The following is a 20,622-nucleotide window of genomic DNA, read 5'->3' as shown; positions in this document are numbered from 1 at the left end:
TAGAGGTAAAAAGTCCCTTTATTTAAAGAGATAGGCAACCACCCCTTCCCTTCCCATACACCTGTACTTCACCACCACCACCACCATGAAAGCTTCAGCCTGTGCTTCGTCCCTTGGATTTTCAGTTTTCTGTCTCGTGCAGAAAACCGATGGATTTTCCTTAGTCCCCTGACAGGTCAGCTGTACTATGTGAGTGTGTTTTCAGTATTTTCGGGAAATTTTCTTGTGGCTTTATAGCTAAAGGATTTCCAGCTTATATGATTTCCTTTAATACAAAAGTGGAGAGTGTCTCACATTTTTTAACGTATGTGTTATCCCCTCAAAATAACTCCATAGATCATTACTATATTTACTTTAGTGATTCCCTTTTTCTTCTTGACTATGTTACCTCTGGGTAAGTTCTTCTGTTTCAAATGTTTGTTTTGTATATGAAACGTTTTTGTTTTTTGTTTTTTGTTTTTTCTTTTCAATTAGGGTCTACATTGAATGGTGCTGGCAACTGGAGAGTTACCTGGGTCATAGACATTAAACAGTATTTTTCTCTGTCATATTTCTAGTCAATACCTAGTACATAGGATATACTATGTAAAGCATAAATAAAAGAAAATTAAAAGAATGAATGCATAAAATTAATGGACTTAATATAATATTAATATAAAGATTTTTTGTGTCTTGTTTAGTATATAAAGTTGGGAATGTAAGATTGTTGAGCTATGAAATTCACAATGAGGAGTCAGTCATGGTAAATTATCAAAAAATGAAGAAAATCATTGGACAAGTGCTTTCCAGTTAAAAGATTTAGATACAAGAACAAGAAGGTAGAGGAGCTCATGAAGACAAATAGGGAAAATTGCAGTTGAGAGTAGTCTTTCTTCAGAATTTTTTTGATTGTCACTTTTGTTGAAACCTAGTTAATTTGAGATATTTGTGTGGCACTTACCTCAATGCATGAATAAAGCAAGGGTTCAAAAAACATTTTCATCATTATATTTATTAGCTACCTCCAGCTATTGCTCTGGATTCCACGGTACCTCTTCGTACCTCTAAAATGAACCTCTTTTAGTCAGTTTGTTTCTCTTCCTTTCAATCAGTAATGTCTCCAACAAGATAGAATTCTCTTTTTCTCAGAAGGAGACTGATTTCATAAATCAATGATGGCTTTGGAATTTAAGTTCACAGGTCTTTGTGCAGGCACCTGTCCTCCCCAAATTGATAGATAATCAAGATCTTCAATGACAAGCAGAATGAAAATTACCAAAATATTACTCTTCCTGAAAATCCTCTCATTAAAATATATATGTATATTCATTTGCTTCTTCATGAACTTTGTACCCACGTATTGCTTATTGCCTTTAATTATTTCCATTCTTTATTGTCCCCACACTGTGTTATCAGCAACGTGAAGACCAGAGTATTATTCAAATTTGAATCTATAACATGTAGCATAATCCTTGGTATATTATAAGACATCAAATGTAAATTGGGAAATGAATGAAGTTATCTGGTGATGTGGAATTGAAATGAGCCACATTTATTCATACATACCTATTCTTTATAATACAAAATATTTCTTTGTAATACATACTGCCAGATGCTAGAGATAATGTTCTGATCAACACACTCTTCTGTGGGTAACATTTTAGTAAGGACACAGAGATTATATATCTAATGGCAGCATTTATTATTTAGTTACAATTACAAAAAAAAAAAGTGCTGTGACTGAGAACTAAGAGTGCAGTGTAAAAGTAAACAAAGAGATATATAGTCTAGGTGGTCACTGCTTCTTTGAAGAACTATCTCAGATATTTCATATATAACTAGGAATTCAGTAGCCAATGCATGGAGAAGGAAACTTGTGGACATAAGGAATAGCATTTGCTGGAGCTCTGGGGCAGCAGGCATTCCAATATGTCCTGGAACTGAAGGATGACTGGTGTGGTAGAGATCAGATAAAGAGTGACACCAAAGGAAACATGGGTCAGTTACATTAGAATTTTGTGGAGCAGGCTTAAATACATGGGCTGGTTATAAAAAGATTTAGGAGATAAAACCAAATGGCTGCAGTGAATAAATTGGAAGGAAGCAAAGGTAGATACTGTGAGAGCAGTTCAGAAGTCAATGTGATAGTCCAGGCAAGAAAAAATGATAGTTTGATCTCAAGTTATCCCAAAGAGATGGAGGGAAACGGATGCCTTTCAGAAATATTTAGAGATAAAATCAGCTATTTTATCTCTAAAATAGAGATAAAATATTTAGAGAAATTGGTTTTTAGGGTCATAAAAAACAAACAAACCAAAAATAGGTGGGGGGAGGGAAAGGAACTAGATCTGTCCAAAAGAAAACAGACTTCATAAATACACTAGAGCTATTGTATTTACATGGTCAAACTAACAATAATTTCCAATTGATTTAAAAGATACCTAATTGCCAATCTTATTCCCCATCTTTATAAGACTGACTCCTGCATCTTTATTGGAATGAAAAAGAATGTGGAAGGCAAAAATTCATTTGAGATTCTTTATAAACTTTGAGTACCATGGGGCTGAGTTTTTTCAAACTCTTTTGGATAAAATCTTTACGTGACATTTATTATTTATGTTCCTGGTTCATCAGACATAAATCAACCATGTTTCCTTGTCCTGTGTTTACAGAAAGACTACCAGTTCCCAGCCTTCTTCCACTTGGACAGAGCCATGCCACTGAGGTCTAGTGTGAGTAGAAATTGCATACCTCTCGTAAAACACACTAAGTAAGCCTCCATATACTCTCTTCATGTGTGTGTCAACCAGCTGAATACAGAGGATACCTGAGAGGCACACCGGGATGAGAGAACCACAGAAGTGAACTATTATGCTATTTGACTCCCTTGAGTATGATTTTTCTGTGGAGCCTCCAAACTCACATGATATTGTTATAAACAAAATTCTGTTAATTTGAACCACTGAGATTTGGGGGGTGTTTGTTACAGAAGTTGACTAACATAATATACAATGCTTTTTTTGTTATTTATTTAACAAGAAATATATATGCATATGTGCCAAGGAATTCTCTGAAGCACTTCATAAATAGTAAATCATTTAGTCCTTACAACAACCCCATAAAATAAGTAATATTATTATTCGCGTTATACAAAAGAGGAAACAAAACATAAGTTTATACAGCTAACAAATAACAGAGCCAATATTTACCCCCCCACACACACACTCTACTGTTAACTATAATACCTATATTTAATTGGGTATTCTTTTAAAAATGTTTATTTGAGAAACTACGGTTTGGTTTTTCCAAAAGTTTTAAACTCAAACTTTGGTTTTTCCACACCCCTGACAAGGTTAACACTGTTATATCAAGGCTAATTTTATGGAGAAACCAAAAAGTACATTTGGCCTAAATTTCACATTCAAAAAAGAACCTTTAATGTAATGTTGTTACATTTAAGTCATTGTATTTTGTGTGTTTTATGGTTGAGCTAGTCAAATGTAAAATATTAACATTTTTTTGTGACTATGGTTTTACACTTCGTTTTCTTTCAAATTACCAGGGAGCCTAAATAATTGGAAGTGGCCCAGGCAGGCTCTTAGTGTCTAAGGGCCCTGTTTTGCACACTCACTGGTAAGTATTAAAAATATATATAGTTGTATACCCTATGGAGCTCTGAATGAAGTCAACACATCTCACTGAGTATCTAAAAGCTTATAGAACTTTGAGTTATAGGAACATTCCATGGTACTACCAGGTAAGCCTCCCATGAAGCTGTAATAGGCAGGGAGAGGCTGAAGAAGCTAATCTCTTGTCTTGAAATGAATTTCAAAAACCTTTGATGTTTACCTAATTTGGTTAAAAAATACATGGTTTAATCTCCATATCTCATACGAAATTGCTAGACCACATCTAATTAGAAGTTGTGTTATTGACAAAGGAGATACTTGACTAGGGCACCTGTGCCATGGGATCTGCAACTTTAACTTGGCTCTATTGAAAATAAAAGAAAGATCTATGGTTAATGAAATGTCAAAAATGTAACATCTCTAAGGGTTTGGCTCATCCCTTCAGAGTGCACCAGAGAGTAGGCACTGCTATTAAACTAAAGTCCCTACACAAGCTGAGAATTTTGACTTGGGAAGAATATTTGGTTTTCTTTCTCTATCTTTCTGTGGGTCATTTTTTTCATCCTTTCGTAAACTAAAATAATTTCTTCCTTTAAGGAATAATTGTATTCATGAGACTTGAGATTAGAGTGACACAGTTCTTATGTTGTGCTGTCATTTTATCCATCTACATAAATAACATGCATATGCGATTTCTGTCAGATAGCTGATATGGTCCTCAGTGGCACTAGTTTAATTGCATATGCTTGTGTTTATTTTTGCCTGTCATAATTTATTAACTTTAATTATCCAAATTCTTCTTCCATATACAGAACTATTTCTGGTTCAGTTTAAACTCCATTTATAATTTTATTGGTTTTCTATAGAGATCTAATCAGGGAAAATAATTAATGTTTTCTTAAAAATGTCTTGAGTGGTATAGGGGAGAAAAAAAATCTTTCCTCTACCCATGTTAGGTCTCAGCTGGGGCTCTGTAACAAAAGACTAACAAACGAAAATCATACAAATTTATTTAATATAGATTTTACATGACACGGGAGTCTTCATTAAGGAAGTGAAAGTTCAAAGAATTGGCAAAACCTAAGTGCTTATATACTAAGCTGAACAAAGAGAAGCAATTGTGGAAAATTAACCAAAATATATGGCGACACTAAAGAAAGATAAAAGTAGTTTTTTGACAATATCTGTACAGAATTTTCTCAGCCTGGGCTCCCCATCTCTTAGGACATTCTTCTTCTCTGTTAGAGAGGACATCTTTCATGTGGAAGGTTCCTCTCCTGCCTTCAGGAAGGAAAGAGGAGGCCCAGTGTTTTGTACTTGCTGTTTTGCAAGTGCCTTTGGATCAAAATAACCTTCATACCAAAGTGGCATATTTTGGAGTGACATATACTAACACCCTTCAGCAGCATGATAAAACAGACCAATATATGAGGTTCATTGATCAAGATTTGAGTTCTAAATTTGTTTCACTAATATTGAATATTGAGTATTGAAAATTTCCTTAAAATGTTTGAGCCTTAGTTTCCCCATATGTTAAAGGTAAGAATCACTAGTGAAACTACCATTATAATGTAAATGAAGTAACAATTTATGTGAAAGCACATAAAAACACTAAAGTTCAAGGTAAATGTTAGTTTTTTTTTTTAAGTTTATTTATAAATTAATAAATAATGAGGGACGCCTGGGTGGCTCAGTCAGGTAAGCATCTGACATTGGCTCAGGTCATGATCTCACGGTTCTGGAGTTCCAGCCCCGCATCCAGCTCTGTGCTGACAGTGCAGAGCCTGGAGCCTACTTCAGATGCTGGGTCTCCCTCTCTCTCTGCCTCTCCCCCGCTCACACTCTCTCTCTCAAAAATGAATAAACATTGAAAAGAAATAAAAAAATAACTATTGAATGTGTATAATAATACAGTAGAGATTTTCAGTGTCTTCTCTAAAATTTCATTGATTTGTTTATGCCAATCTAAGGAAAACATTACAAGGCAAGGATAAATGAAAGATAAGGAAATATACATGGCACTGTTTAATTTTTTATGTTAGAAATTTCAAATTAGAAGAGAACACTATTTCTTTGAGCATTCGATTCATTATATGCAGTATTCATTTAAAAATCTAAATCACTGAAAAAGACAACTTTATATTAGGTGTTAATATCTGACTCAAAAAACTCTTGTTTTATAACAGGTTGATTTGTTATGATTTATTTCTTAATGACAGAGAAAAATTTTTGCTGAATTTCCTTGGTATTCATTTGTATTTGTTATTTTCTGAAAGAGTTTTAGCACAAGGCTCCACACTAATTATCTAGAGTAATGCAGATGGAACATACCTCAAATTAGCAGAAAACTCAGTATGGAAAGTGTTGCCACACTATTTTTCTTTTGAAAAAAATCTTTTCAGTAGGCACACACTCTGGTATCTGTTGATGACCAAGGTTTTTTGAAAGAGAAAATAACTTCATGAAATGAATAAGAGAAAAGAGACCATAATGGTATAAATTACTACGATACTTAAAAATTTGAAATTAGCCAAATTGTGAAATAAGGGTATAAGGACCTAGTACTTCTACATCCTCCTATCCCACTGAGTAATCCAATAGCTGTTTAAAGATTTGTTATTTCTATGATTTTCTTTTGACACATTTTAAATGTCATTAGTGCTATATTTTAAAAATCACCCTTCATCATTTTTATTTATTATGGCTTACACAGTTTTGAATGTGATTTACTAAGTTCTTTCCAAAAGAATGTGTCTGAATTTCCCAATGAAAAATGAATATAATATTATAAACCTTATTTTACCAAAAGTTATAACCTTGCTATAAAATTGTTGAAATATATAATATTTTCAGGTAGGCTAAATTGATCCTGAAAATATACACTGCCATCTTCAGTGTATTTAACACCAACCATAGGGGTACCTGGGTGGCTCAGTCGGTTAGGCGTCTGAATTTGGCTCAGGTCATGATCTCACATTCCAGGAGTTTGAGCCCCACGTTGGGCTCCATGCTGACAGCTCATAGCCTGGAACCTGCTTTGGATTCTATGTCTCCCTCTCTCTCTGCCCTCCCCTGCTCACGCTCTGCCTCTCTCATTCTTAAAAATAAATAAATATTAAAAAATAAAAAAAAAACCAACCATTGTTGATAGTGCTGGTATAAACATGGGGGTTTATGTGTCCCTTTGAAACAACATACCTGTATCCCGTGGATAAATGCCTAGTAGTGTAATTGCTGGGTCGTAGGGTAGTTCTCTTTTTAGTTTTTTGAGGAACCTCCATACTGTTTTTCAGAGTGGCTGCACCAGCTTGCATTGTCACCAACAATGCAAAAAAGATCCTCTTTCTTCACATCCTTGCCAACATCTGTTGTTGCCTGAGTTGTTAATGTTAGCCATTCTGACAGGTGTGAGGTGGTATCTCATTGTGGTTTTGATTTGTATTTCCCGGATGATGAGTGATGTTGAGCATTTTTTCATCTGTCAGTTGGCCATCTGTATGTCTTCCTCAGAGAAGTGTCTATTCATGTCTTTTGCCCATTTCTTCACTGGATTATTTGTGTTTTCTGTGTCCATCGGTGGGTGAATGGATAAAGAAAATGTGGTGTATATATACAATGGAGTATTACTCGGCAATCAAAAAGAATGAAATCTTGCCATTTGGAACTATGTGGATGGAACTAGAGGGTTTTATGCTAAGTGAAATTAGTCAGTCAGATAAAGACAAAAATCATATGACTTCACTCAAATGGGGACTTTAAGAGACAAAACATGAACATTAGGGAGGGGAAACAAAAATAATATAAAAATAGGGAGGGACACAAAACAGAAGAGACTCATAAATATGGAGAACAAACTGAGGGTTGTTGGAAGGGTTGTGGGAGGGGGAGATGGGCTAAATGGGTAAGGGGCATTAAGGAATCTACTCCTGAAATCATTGTTTCACTATATGCTAACTAATTTGGATGTAAATATAAAAATAAACAAACAAACAAACCACCCATACAGAATCAGTCTGAAAAGATTATTTTTTTAATGATCAAATATGTTTATTTTCTGACTCTTCTATGAATACATTTGGAATTACACACTCAAGTATTATGTTTTTTTCTTCACAGAATCATGGATCATGTTTAACTTTTGTGTCAGTTACATGTAACAATAACTGTGGAGTCAAGTAATAATTGGGAAATTTCTCCAGCAGCTCATAAAATTATATTTGTGTCTTACTTGCAAGCATTGAGGGGTGACAGGTTGAGAAGGTTAAGATCTTTCTGGAGTGGCATCAGAGGTTGTTTAAATTGCAATTACAGTTTATAGTGCAGCTGTTAAAATCCACCAAACGAAATTTTCAAAATGACCTTTTCCATTCATCTAAGGAATTTTGCCAAATGTTTAATTTGTAGACATCTCACTCGGGCCCTTTTCCAAATATACATCTTTGAATGAATTATCTCATCTTTAGCCTTCACACATAAAATTGAATGTCTATGTAGGTGACCTATAATATCAGTGGAGTTCACTCTGCTTCATATTGGTGATGCTTTCAGACATGTAACTTCCATTTAAATAAGGTAAAATAGTTACTAACTCTCCTGAAAAAAAGAGAACATCTTGGAGAATTAATTTTTTAATGTCAATTGAAGTTCCCATACAAGTATTATAAATTTAATTTCTGAAATCTGTGTGTAAGATTGGAAAAAAATGTGGAAATGTCAACATCAGTGCACTTATCTGACCCATGCAAATATCAAGTGATAGATGAAGAGAATACATTAAGGTGTCTTTAATAATTCTTACTTACCCATATCTATATTAATTATATTTTCAACCTCTAAGAAGGAAACATTACGTATTTAATTTTCTCATTGAATCAGATAGTTAAAATTAGCCAAACGGGAAAATACTATTTGAAAATGGATTTGGCTGTGGCTTGTCTTGATATCAAAATGGGCTAGTTTTAAATTATAGCAAGTAAACTGGACAAGGGTAAGCAATGTGGTTAATTTAATTAGCCTCTTCTCTTTTAGATCAGGAAAAGGTGATAAATACCTGAAAGACCTCTGATGCTTCTCATAGGTAAAGTGGCCTTGTCTGTGTTACCCTAAATGTTCAGGATAATGAGGACTCTATTTTCTCACTAGCTACACTGCCAGAATATTTGAAGGCTAAAAGCTTAAGTGTAGAATCTAAAATTAAATAGACCATGATGTACAAATGAGCATGTGTATTTTGTAGTAGTAAAAATAAAGTCTTAGAGGGTCTCAGTTTGAATCTGGGATCTATTACCTAGGAGCTATGAGACCTTAGATGAATTACTTAACATTTCTAAGCTTAGATTTCTTCATCTAGAAAGTGGGAATAATAATTGTACCTGCCTGTCAAAGTTTTATGTAGAATAATAGCAAATAGCCAAGAACAAACTTTCAGCACAGAGATTAGCAATTTATCAGCACTTGGTAAATGATAGTTGTTGTGACAGTTAAACTAAATTAATATTCAAACAAAATTAATATAACAGCCAACATTCTCCCAAAGCACAAGAATATACACACAGGCACACACACACACACACACACACACACACAGAGAGAGAGAGACTAGTTTGACTCCCAAAAGAAGCATATATGTCCAGTATCCATACAAGTAGTCAAAGTAACCCAATATATATTTAGGTTATTATAATTGTATTAGTCTCAAGGCCAATTGTCTGAATTAAGGAATGGAAGTTGCTGTCCTTGGAAAAGAGGGAGAGACACATGTGAGAAGTAAATGTGGGGTGAAAAGAAATAAAGCATCATAATACAAATCTTACTAGGCCACAGTCACTATCCTTGAATTTTGTATGTATTAGTTAATAATCAAACCCAGAATTTAATTACCATTATGATTTCCTTTTACAAATGAAGAAATTAGGCAAGCCAATTATTCTACCTTTAGTGAATATTTAGCTAACGTGGAAGATGGAATTTGACCCCAGGTCTGCCTGCCTCTAACCTGACTCATACTTTTTACAGCCCTGTAATATAGCCTCTTGTAAACAGAATTTAAGCCATGTATCGGGATATACTGTGATTGCAGAAATGATAACATACATCATTAGACTGAGAAAGGAGACTCATCTAAGCAACTGAGAAGAAGGTGAGGAAAACCATATCCCTGTAGTTAAGGCCTGCTTGGGCTTTGCAGAGCCTGAACTAAATTTGCATCCCAGCTCTAACATTTCCTCTTGTGTAAAATTGTTCTGGGACTTTCACCTCTCTAAATCTTGGGTACCTTTTGTTTAAAATGTAAACAATAAGGCAGCTTTTAGTACCAAAATAATAATAATAATAATAATAATAATAATAATAATAATAATTGCTTCAAAACATTTACCACAGATTCTAATGAATAGTTATGTGGACATATCATTGTTATTATTGTTACATTGGTTAAATAGCAAGGGTACTATGACCTAAAAGATTAGGTACACATTGTTAAAGATGAAGAACAAAATACCTTTGTGATTATAGAAGGAATTTACATAGACAAATGAAGTCTTGGGTACAAAATTAGCAGCCAAAAGGGCCTGAGTCCTGGAGTCAGATAGATCAGAATTTCAATTCTAACCTGCCACTTGCAAGTCCTATGATCTTGTCCAAATTAATTAGTCTATTTAAGCTTCATTTTTTTACATCTATAAATGATATTAGTAATAGCAGTGTGGAATAATCTGTTACCAGATTGATTTAGATTATAATGTTATAATTGATAACAATCTAGTCTAAATGTCCTTCATATATGTCTAAATTTAATTCCTTTAGTTTATAAAAACTGATTTCACTCCTTATTAGGTTACAAAAACCCAGGTAGTATTAATTGCTAATTATAAGTATGTTTCTTTGAAACCACTCTGTATATGTTAGCTGTTCCAATAGCTGTAAGATGAGAAAGTTGTACTTCTACTAACCTGTTACATGGAAGTTTAAAAATATAATCTTGCTATGAAAGTTGTTTTCATGCCAAATAGCTAATAATTTTATTGTTATTTTTTGGTCAATTTTTGTAAATTCAGAGAAGATGAAATCTTCCTTACTTGACTTTTAAAAATCCCAGACTGCAATATCTTTTACAGAAGGAAAAATATGGAGTGCAACTTCAAATACTAGTAAGATTTTAGAGCTATATATAGAGGAAAAAATACCAAAATTATTATACACCAAAGCACTCTGGTAATAATCCTTCTAGGTCTAGTCAAGACATTGTTTGGCACTGGAGTACAGAAGGTGATTTATTATAGATATCAATTTTACTTTCTGATATGGCCTTTATTGAAATTTTCCCTAGTATTTCTCCCTTTATGGAAATGCTCCTTCCTCTCAGGAAAGCTATGAAGAAATTGCTGACTGTTTGTCATGTAAAATACTTACATTATTTCATTCTGTTGTCTATGAAAAAGTACTGTATACAACCTAAAATTTAACCCTGAATTTTTACAGCACAGAGAAGCCTTGGAAATGAAATAGAAATGAAAATATAGTATTTTCAATTATATTGGGGAAAAAAACAAAGATCCAAGCCAAAACCACAAAGGTCTTTTATAGCCACACACAAACAGAGGGGAAAAGAGAAAGAATGTATTCAATCCCCAAACTGAAGACAAGGATAAGGAAGTATTACGACTTTCAACTCTCATTTGCGGTGCTTCTACCTCAAAGCATCATCACATATCATAAGTTCATGTTCTGCAACAGTAATGATGCAGTTTCAAATATAATGATAGAGGAAAGTGAGCCATGTGAAAAAGCAGCAGGAAATTGTTGTGCCAAAATCTAACTTCTTTTAGGAAAAGGATTTAATGGGAATCTCACTGTGCATAAAAACAAGTTATTTAGACATAGGTAAATTGACATTTCAGTCATTTCAACTCTTTGTGGCTTGGGCACGGATATTATCTCACGTGTGAATTGAGTCCTCACAGCTTCTTGCCTAATTATATACCGGGATATATGATTAAAATGAGTCCATGTACTAAATCATACAAACAGTGACCCAAAAGTACTTAGACTAGTTTCCACCTATTTTGGCACCTTCAGATAACAACTTTAATTTTTTTTTTTTGGCAGAGTGGAAACGAATGAAATAAAAGAAACAACTGTCATCCAATATGTTAACCTCAAATATGAGAAAATTAATATTTATAATGAATAAAGAACAAATATATTTGTGTGAGTATGACTTGACAAAACATACCACAAACATATAATATAATTAAATATGCATATAATAGTGAAAGAAATTAAAACAAAACAATCTTAGAATATAAATCTTATTTTAAAAATGTATTAAAAATTATGTAGTATGTAATGATGAGAATGTGATGAAGCTAGCACATTTAAACATAGGAGGTGATGTTGTAAATTTTTGCAGCTATCTTGGAAAATATTCTGGCAATATGTGTGAAAGAAAATCATGATACTCATATTTTTGATATTAGAATTTATCTGGAACAGTTTGAGAAAAAAAGGACCTAAAGTTTTTACAGAGCCATGTCTATAATACTGAAGCTATCTCTAACAATACATTTCTAAAAACCTGACCAAAAAAGTGAAACCATGACTCCAGTAATGTTATGGTGGTTTAAATTTTGAAATGCTAGTTTAATAAAAGTATCATGTAAGCCTTTCAAATAGTATCCATTAAGAATATGTAGAAAGTTATAATAATAACTAACATTATAAAAAATTTACTATTTATAAAGTGATTTCATTTATTGCATCTAACCCTGAAGCAAGTAGTCAAAGAGAATAGTCAAAGGGAGCATAATGTAGAAGATAAGAGCGTGGGTCCTAGAAATATACAGGTATTATTCCAACCCCAGCTTATAAACCATGTAACTTTTGGCATATTTTTCATCCTCTCTCTGGTTCTTGGTTTGTTATCTGTAGGAATGAGAATAATAATTAGACATACTCCTATGGAATTCTTCAGAAGATTTAGATAAGGCATTCAGTTATAGAAAACTTATTATTCCATTGTTCAGATAATAAAACTGGCCACCAGAAAAACATGTATTGTCTAATATGATTTATTTACTAAGTTTTAGCATCAGAATTTGATTTCAGGTACCCAGATAACACATCTGTCAAAAATATGATATGCTATTTTTGTCTGTGCATAGTATGTATTTTGCTGCCTCAGCAAGAGAATATAATCTCCTAAAAAAAGCAAAGAAAGAAAAGAAGAAAGAAAACTTGAGTCATATACATGTTTTATTTCTTCCATCCCCTATTAGTGTGCAATGAACCTAATATGAGTAAATAACCTTAAAGGAATGATGTTCCTTAAATGAGTAATTCCCTTGGCACACGTCTAACAAGATGACCGAGATCATTTAAAGTGCCCCAGTTTGAACTTCCTCAACTTACTTCACTTCGGTACAAAAGTTTTTGTATTCTTTGGCCCTCCATCGTTATTTCTTGGAAAGATACATCTGCCACCAGTTTCCTGGTGATTCATTGCATTGCCTCCAAACTAAAAGCATTATCATTCTTTCAGTCATCTGGTCTAATGACATGGCTTATGATACAATAAAAATGGGAGATACAATATTTCAGCTACATGAAATTTACATGAAATTTAGGTGCATGCAAGAAAAAAAAACTGTGACTAGCAATCAAGGGATTGCTAATTTAAGGTTATGGGCTAATATGTCAACTTCTAATGTTATTATTATTTGGTGCTATAAAAATTTGAGAGAAAAAGAAGAATGGGAAAAGAAAAACAATGCTGGTAAGGAAATTATCCCCCTGCCCCAACTGCCTATATATTTTGTTGTACTATAAAACATATATTTTTGCATAATAAAAATCATAGGGCTGGATATATGATTTATTTTAACCATATGCTTGCCTGTGTCCTATACGTTTTGTCCAGTTTACTCTTTTCTACATAATTTTCAAAATTAGTGGATGTTTTATGCATAAAAGTTTATGGAATGTTTTAAATTTGTGGGTTCTTTTTGTCACTTTTCTGGAATTGTTGCAATACATTATAGAAGTAATCATTGTAGGATAATTACAAGTGATTCACTTTAGTGTCAGTGAGAGAAAGGTCATATCTATTTTAGGTAGACCCCAATAATTTATTTCACAACCATAACAATAAAATTGAAGTGAATTTGTGATAATCCATTTAAATTGTTAAGAATAACAGTATTTGTGAATTGCCTTATCTGCATTTGGTTCATTGTGTGTGGGAAGATATCATCACTAATGGAAGAGTTTGCTTTGGACATAATATATGACTTTTCCTAGAAAAAAGATCATGAAGAAAAAGAAACAATTTATATGGAACCTATGTAAGTAGTAGAAAAGAATAATTCTCAAACTTAAAAATTTATTTTAGTCACACTATGGCCTAATGATGCCCAATTTTTGTACACACATTGCAATTTTTCTTCCACAATCTGTGTAATATTAAGTACACAATTCCTGAGAAAATTGCCCTTTACAGAGCTCCACCACAAAATACAGGAGGAAAACAAAAAAATGTTCAACTGTACTTCAATTTCATAACACATGGGTATATACAGTCTTAGGTTCCTGTCTAAGGTCAAACACAATAACTGTATTTATCAGTTGAATACCGTATTCTATGTAGAACATGTTGTCAAATGGATCTTTGAATCCTTCTTCATCCTACTAACTCTAATAAGTGTGTAATATCCTTTTCAGATCATTAATTATTCATGAATATATTATTAATTTATAAACATGATTTTCCTTTGGTAAATTTAGTTTCTCTTTAACATATTCTATTCTAGAGCTTAGTGGCGGTAAATATCTTTTTTACGTATGTTATATAATTGTATCTTACCTGTCATTCTGATGCCTCTTCTCAAAGAATCTGTTTTCACTGTCACTGTTGGCTGAACAATGAGCCACAGCACAACCCCACAGGTTGGCCATACTAAAATGTACTAAGAGTGTATAAGAGGTTGGGCCAATCTGATTATCTCAGCTAAAACTTTGAAAAAAAGACTCAGGAACAGTCACTAGGAGATAGATAGATAGACACATACATACATACATACATATGTACATACATACATGATAAGTAGATATGAATAGTCCCATGATCTAGCATCTGCAAGCTGAAGACCAGAAAAGCTAGTGGTATAATTCAGTTTATGCCTGAAAATCTAAGAATTATGGGAGATGATGGTATAAATTCTAGTCCAAAAGCAGAAGGCCAATGTCCCAACTCAAATAAGCAAGAAAGAAAACAGTTCTCCTTTCGTCTGCTTTTTGTTATATTGAGACCATCAAGAGATTGGTTGATGCCACTCTCGGACACTCGCACAAATAATGTTTAATCTGGAGACTGTGGCTCAGTCAAGCTGACACACAAAATGAACAATGATACAGAGAGAAACAATGGGCACAGGGAAACAGAAGAGAGAACAAATATTTTCTGTGTCCCTATATTGTATTACTACATTTCATATGATTTGTTTAATAAAATTAATTACATATCTGCCTGAAAAATGCATTTTAGGCTTTTATCTTCATGACTCCAAGCAAAAACATCACCATAGAATAGAGAGTTTTCTGATGACATTTTAATGGTGATCTAAGTTAGTATACAATTTGGCTAAGCACATCTGGAGAGATCTTATTGTTAGCCCTCAACAAACCATTCTAATATGAAGTACTTTGTCATGGTTCATTTGGTTTTGTTGTATACACTCACACAGAGGGTGTGAATTCACTAGTAGAGATCCTTTGAAAGAGATCCTACACAAACTTTGCAAGGAGAATAGTGTCTCAGCATTTAGACCCCCAACTTTTCAATAGGCCTACATAATTATTTTTAGGCCTAAGGAAAAAGTCAATTTCTGGTTCGTATGTGGCTGATATGAAGGAAAGTCCCAAGTAAAAGAAAATCCAGCTTCCAATAAATCATACGTATGGCCAGAAAGAACAGTGCATTTACTACCAGCATAATAGTCTATACGTCTCCAATTAATGGCCCAATGAACTGGAAAAATGCACAACTTCTCCATGAAGCCAGATAAAAACATCTACTTCACAGGACTGTTGTTGAATATTAAATATGGTGATATAAATAAAATGATTTTCAAATTACAAATAAGTTCAAAGAAGTATCATTTCTTGTATATTTTCATGAGCAATTTCTTGTTCATGACCAGGTAGACATACTTCATTTGTGCAGTTGCTAATATAAACTCCATTACCCACTTTACTTTGGTTTATACCATAATACTGCATGTACCTAATTCAGTTTATCTCTCCAAGGAATGGAAAAGTGCATTCTGCTTGCTTCCTGTCAAAAAAGGTAGTTTATTCTTGCTACTGAGAGTTTACTGGGCTTGTAGTGGAGTACTAAGGTGGTTCTGGGCCCCATAAATATAGACTATTTGAATTTTATAATCTCTATATTATTGAATAAGTAGCTAAAAATATCATTAACACTAATTATCTAACTTAATCTCTATAATTGAAATTATTAACTAGAGATTATTGTTTAGAAATTATTGCAATATATATTTTAATAGACTTCAGTTCATTACTGAAAACAGCATATTTGTAAATGTATGAGTTTGCTTATATAAACATATGACCTGTAGACTTAGAAATTTTGGAACACAAAATGTTAATGCCACATAGACTTATATAAAATTATGTATATACACATAGACTCCTATGTTTACATATACATAAAATATATAATCAATATATAACATTGAAATAAATATATGGTTTATTGATCAAATACCCAGGCATAATATGGAAATATTGCCTAAGTGAAATTAATTTCACCTCATTAATGAAATAGCAAATGAAGTTAAACACCAAATGTAATGCCCAAGGAAAACCGTGCGTAGAGAGACATACAGGAACTATGAAGTTTTTTAGCCATTTGAACAATTTAGACATTGTTTTAAGGAAGCTAAAAGATTACTCTTTGATAAATTTGCTTCTTTATGTTCACTGTAACATGGAAGCAAATATGTTAAGAACAGTAGTGGAGTAATTCCAAGGGTCTTCAGGAATATCTGGATTGCCACTCAATGTAGATACCTTGTCTTAAAAAAATTTTTTTAAATAGAAAAACTCCTGAAGTCTATAAATCATAAACAAAAGCTGTTGTGCAGAAATAATACAAATTATGGATAGAAGTAGCAGAAATTGAACTAATTTCATAGAATAAGTTTTGAAGTAATGTAATTTTGCTACTTCTATATTCCATCAATAAACAATACAGTGTAGTACATTAAATTATACTGGTATAGTTCCTCTGTTATATTTTCAGTTTATTTAAAAATAGACAAATGACAGAAGTAAAATCATCAAAGCATCCTTTTTTTCCCCCGTAGGTTTCAGTCACATATACTGTTCCTTTGCTTTTAGTTGATTCCTATCATAGAGTTGTTCTACACATAGGATTTCCTCATCGTAGCCTAGGTGAAACCTAGCCTTGATGAAACATTTATAGTTCACCAGTGCTTTTTGTCCAGGCAGTGTTTTCTTTAAGACTTTTGAAATACTGCCAATTGTTAAATCATTTTTATAGCAAATGCAGACTGAACATATACTACAAGTTTCTGAAAATCCCATAAAAAATTAAAGTCAATTAGTGACCCCAGTAATTGTGCACTGACCTTTAGAGTACAATAAACCTGTATTTGGCTTGCTCATAAAAAAATGGAATAATACTTTCTAAAGACCCATGCCCAGTAGCAGTAACAATGAAATACCTGTGGTAGTTATGAGAGAAAACAAAAATAGGAATTAGGAAAAGATTCAGTTTTTCCTGAAAGAAAATGCTAACGATGGGCCACACCTTGACAATAAGGTCATGTGTTGAAGGAGGGAAATATGTTAGAGTAGTAAGAAAACCTTTCATTTAAGTGCTATGCAATTCAGGTTCACGTAGAGTTGGAAGGAAAATAAATCTTCCAATCTTAGATGTGCCAAACACAGAAATTAATGGTAGTCTCAAAATATTATGTGTGTTGGTTTCCTATTGCTACTATAATAATTACTGCAAACTTAGTGTCTTAAAACAACACCAATTTATTATCTTCCCATTCAGGAGGTCATAAGTCTACCAGGTGTTGGTAGGACTGTATTCTTTCTGGAAGCTCCAGGAGGAAATCAATTTCCTTGTTTTTCTAGCTTCTGGAAATGCCCACATTCCTAAGCTTGTGGCCCCTTCCTCCATCTTCAAGGCCAACAGTATAGCATCTTCTCTTATCTCCAACCTCTGCTTCCATCTTCAAATATTCTTGTCTGACTCTGTTTTTCCAACCTCCCTCTTAGTTTTTTTAAACCTCATTTATTTATTTTGTGAGAAAGAGGGAGAGAGAAAATGAGTGGAGGAGGGGCAGAGAGAAAGGGAAAGAGAGAAAATACCAAGCAGGCTCTGCGCTCCCCACTTAGCCCAACCCCGTGGCTCAGTCTCATGTTGGTAAGATGATGACCTGAGCCAAAATCAAGAGTCAGACCCTGAACCAACTGAGTCACCCAAACTCCTTTTTCTAAGAACCCATAATTATGTTGGCCCCACCTGGATGGATAATCTAGGATAATCTTATTGTCATAAGATCCTTAATTGAATCACATTAATAAAATTATGTAAAGTAACATATTCACAGGTTCCAGGGATTAGGACATAAGCGTTTTTGGAGAGGCCGTTATTCAGCCCATGAATATATATACATACATTCAATTAAGAGAATTACCTTTCCTTACTTTCCAGCAGACTAAAGCCCTTGGAAATCTAGGTTCTATAATGGGCTACAAGTCAGCCTGTTTAATTTGTTTCATTTAATCAAAGAACTCTGAACAAAAACCCTTTGCTTCTATTTAAAATTGTGCTATGTTCAGATCAAGAACATGCAATTTATTTACTACTAAAGGAAAACAGTCTCAACTTTCAAACTCAATTTTCTTCAAGTCTATATTATGCAAATACAAGCTGAGGGTTTCTTGCACATTTGGATTCTGCTGCCTTTAGTAGTTTTCTCTTCCTGTCCCTTAACTATTGTGTACAAAATTCAACTCCCTCGTCCAATTTTCACAAGAATCCCACTCAAGTGTTTCTAAACTTGAGTTGTAATTGACAGGACCCAACACCCACCTCAAGGCCTAAGGTATCCAATTTCTCTCAAAGTCTTTTATTTTTATTCTCATGTACCTACCCATGCCTTCCCAGGAGCAACACAAACCTCTCCCCTGCCCTGTGCATAGCAGTTTACAGGATATTTTTCCATCAAATCTAACAGAGGTTATCAAAAGTTGTTGTTTTTTTATTACAAAGTTAGCCATGTTCACTAAACTTTTTTCCATGACATTTCACATAATATGTTCAGTTTATTTAGTAAGAAAAAAGGCAGATGAAAACAGAAAATACTGCCTGTTTCTTCAGTTTGTAGACTTTGAATGTAACACTAAACATAGTAAATGCTAGCAGGGGTGTTAATATTTGTGATCCAGGGTGTCTCAGAGAAAATTCAAGGCTCTGGTAATTATTCTGAGTTATTGGGAGATGGATTTTGAAATTACCTGTGTTTAGAGAGCTCCACAAGTAGGAACTTTCAGCCATGAACTATATTGGCAGAAATATAGAACATCATTTAATATTTTCTGCACTGTTAAATATTTAATGGTTTCAATCACAACAAAGAAATTAGAGAACTTTTTAAAGTTTTTTAGTAATAACAGCTAAGAATCTTCTTTAGCCTAAATTCTGGTAATTTAACCAAAATTACTGAAATAATCATCCAAAATACTGTTTTTTGGACTTTCAAAAAGTATATTACAGTCATTTTATATGATGTATATTAACTTTTTGTTACAAATGCCTTTGAGAATGAGAGTATCTCTAAATATAAGAAATGTCTTTATTTTTTTCCTTTCATTTAATTTTTTTATCCAATATCTGAATTATAGTATATTGGCAAAACTAATATTAAACAGTTTGTTTCACTGGTCTAGAAATAAGTGATGAAACACTTCCATAACGTTGAAGTATTTGAGTTATGGATTTGCTGTGGCAGGCATGATGATTGGCTATACAAAGACTGGGTGTCCCTGGGCCGCCTTCGTTATAACATTGTAAAATGCTAACACATTAACCTTTCGCTACTTTTTGTAACTAGGATAGCCAAGGATCCAGTTTAAAAGGAAAAAGCATAACCATAAATTGCTTGGTGGGGCTCCCAGAAATCACTTGAAAAGTGGATGGAATCAGGCGACCACCTCCCACCCCCTGCCATTTACCTTCCCCACTTTTTTTTTTTTTTTTTTTTTTTTTTTGCCTGGGTTGGAGATCACATCTCTGGAAGTGGAATGGCCAGCTTTACACCGTAAAAATTAAAGTCACATGCCAAAGATAGCAGAATAAGAAAAGGAAAAGACCTAGATCCTAAGAAGTGAATCTACTGTATTAGAACTGAATTTTCTACATCTGTCTTCTTTTCGTGAGAGAAATTAACCCAATACTGCTTAAAGTTGGTACTTTGAGTTTTATTTTGCTTTCATTAGAATGAATAATTTGGGTTTTAATTTATTCTTTTGTGGCCTTCTTCCCAAATTATATATGTGTGTATATGTGTTCAGACACATGCATGTTTACATTAGTTTATGTTCTTGTGAGAGAATAAAAAGGTTTTTGCATTTATAATTTCTGTGATAACTTTCTAAAAAGAAAGTCACAAGCCAAGTTACATGTAAAGTCATAAAAAGAAATACATCACTCAACTTTAAGTTACCTGTAAAGACAGCATCCCTGAATGTTTTCCTCATGCTCACTTCTGTGGGCTCTGAGCTACTTCATCTGAAATCCTAGTGCTAAAATGAAATCTAAAACACTGCCCTGGACAAAGGTAATTGTTTTAAAAGCATGGCCTACATTTTCTACTTGAGTTCAGTACCCACAGATGGAAGTATGAACTGAGTTCAACAAAATTTAGTAAATGATTTTTTTTTCATTTCATCTGCACTT

General features: G+C 33.4%; 1 long non-coding RNA gene across 3 annotated transcripts; it reads left to right on the top strand.

Moving 5' to 3' along the window:
* Positions 1–295: 295 nt before the first annotated feature.
* On the top strand, positions 296–19,990 carry LOC113593559 (uncharacterized). 3 transcript variants are annotated; one of them, XR_008299507.1, is made up of 5 exons: positions 296–2,704; positions 3,542–3,612; positions 8,637–8,685; positions 9,624–9,747; positions 11,715–19,990. It is a non-coding gene; the product is annotated as an uncharacterized LOC113593559 (long non-coding RNA). The 3 variants fall into 3 exon arrangements; XR_003413789.2 differs by having other exon boundaries at positions 296–2,711; XR_008299505.1 differs by having other exon boundaries at positions 296–2,749.
* Positions 19,991–20,622: the final 632 nt, after the last annotated feature.

Source organism: Acinonyx jubatus, chromosome A1 (assembly GCF_027475565.1).
Source record: "Acinonyx jubatus isolate Ajub_Pintada_27869175 chromosome A1, VMU_Ajub_asm_v1.0, whole genome shotgun sequence".
NCBI lineage: Eukaryota > Metazoa > Chordata > Mammalia > Carnivora > Felidae > Acinonyx > Acinonyx jubatus.
Note: the sequence above shows the minus strand (reverse complement) of the source record. Positions and strands in the feature narration are given on the sequence as shown.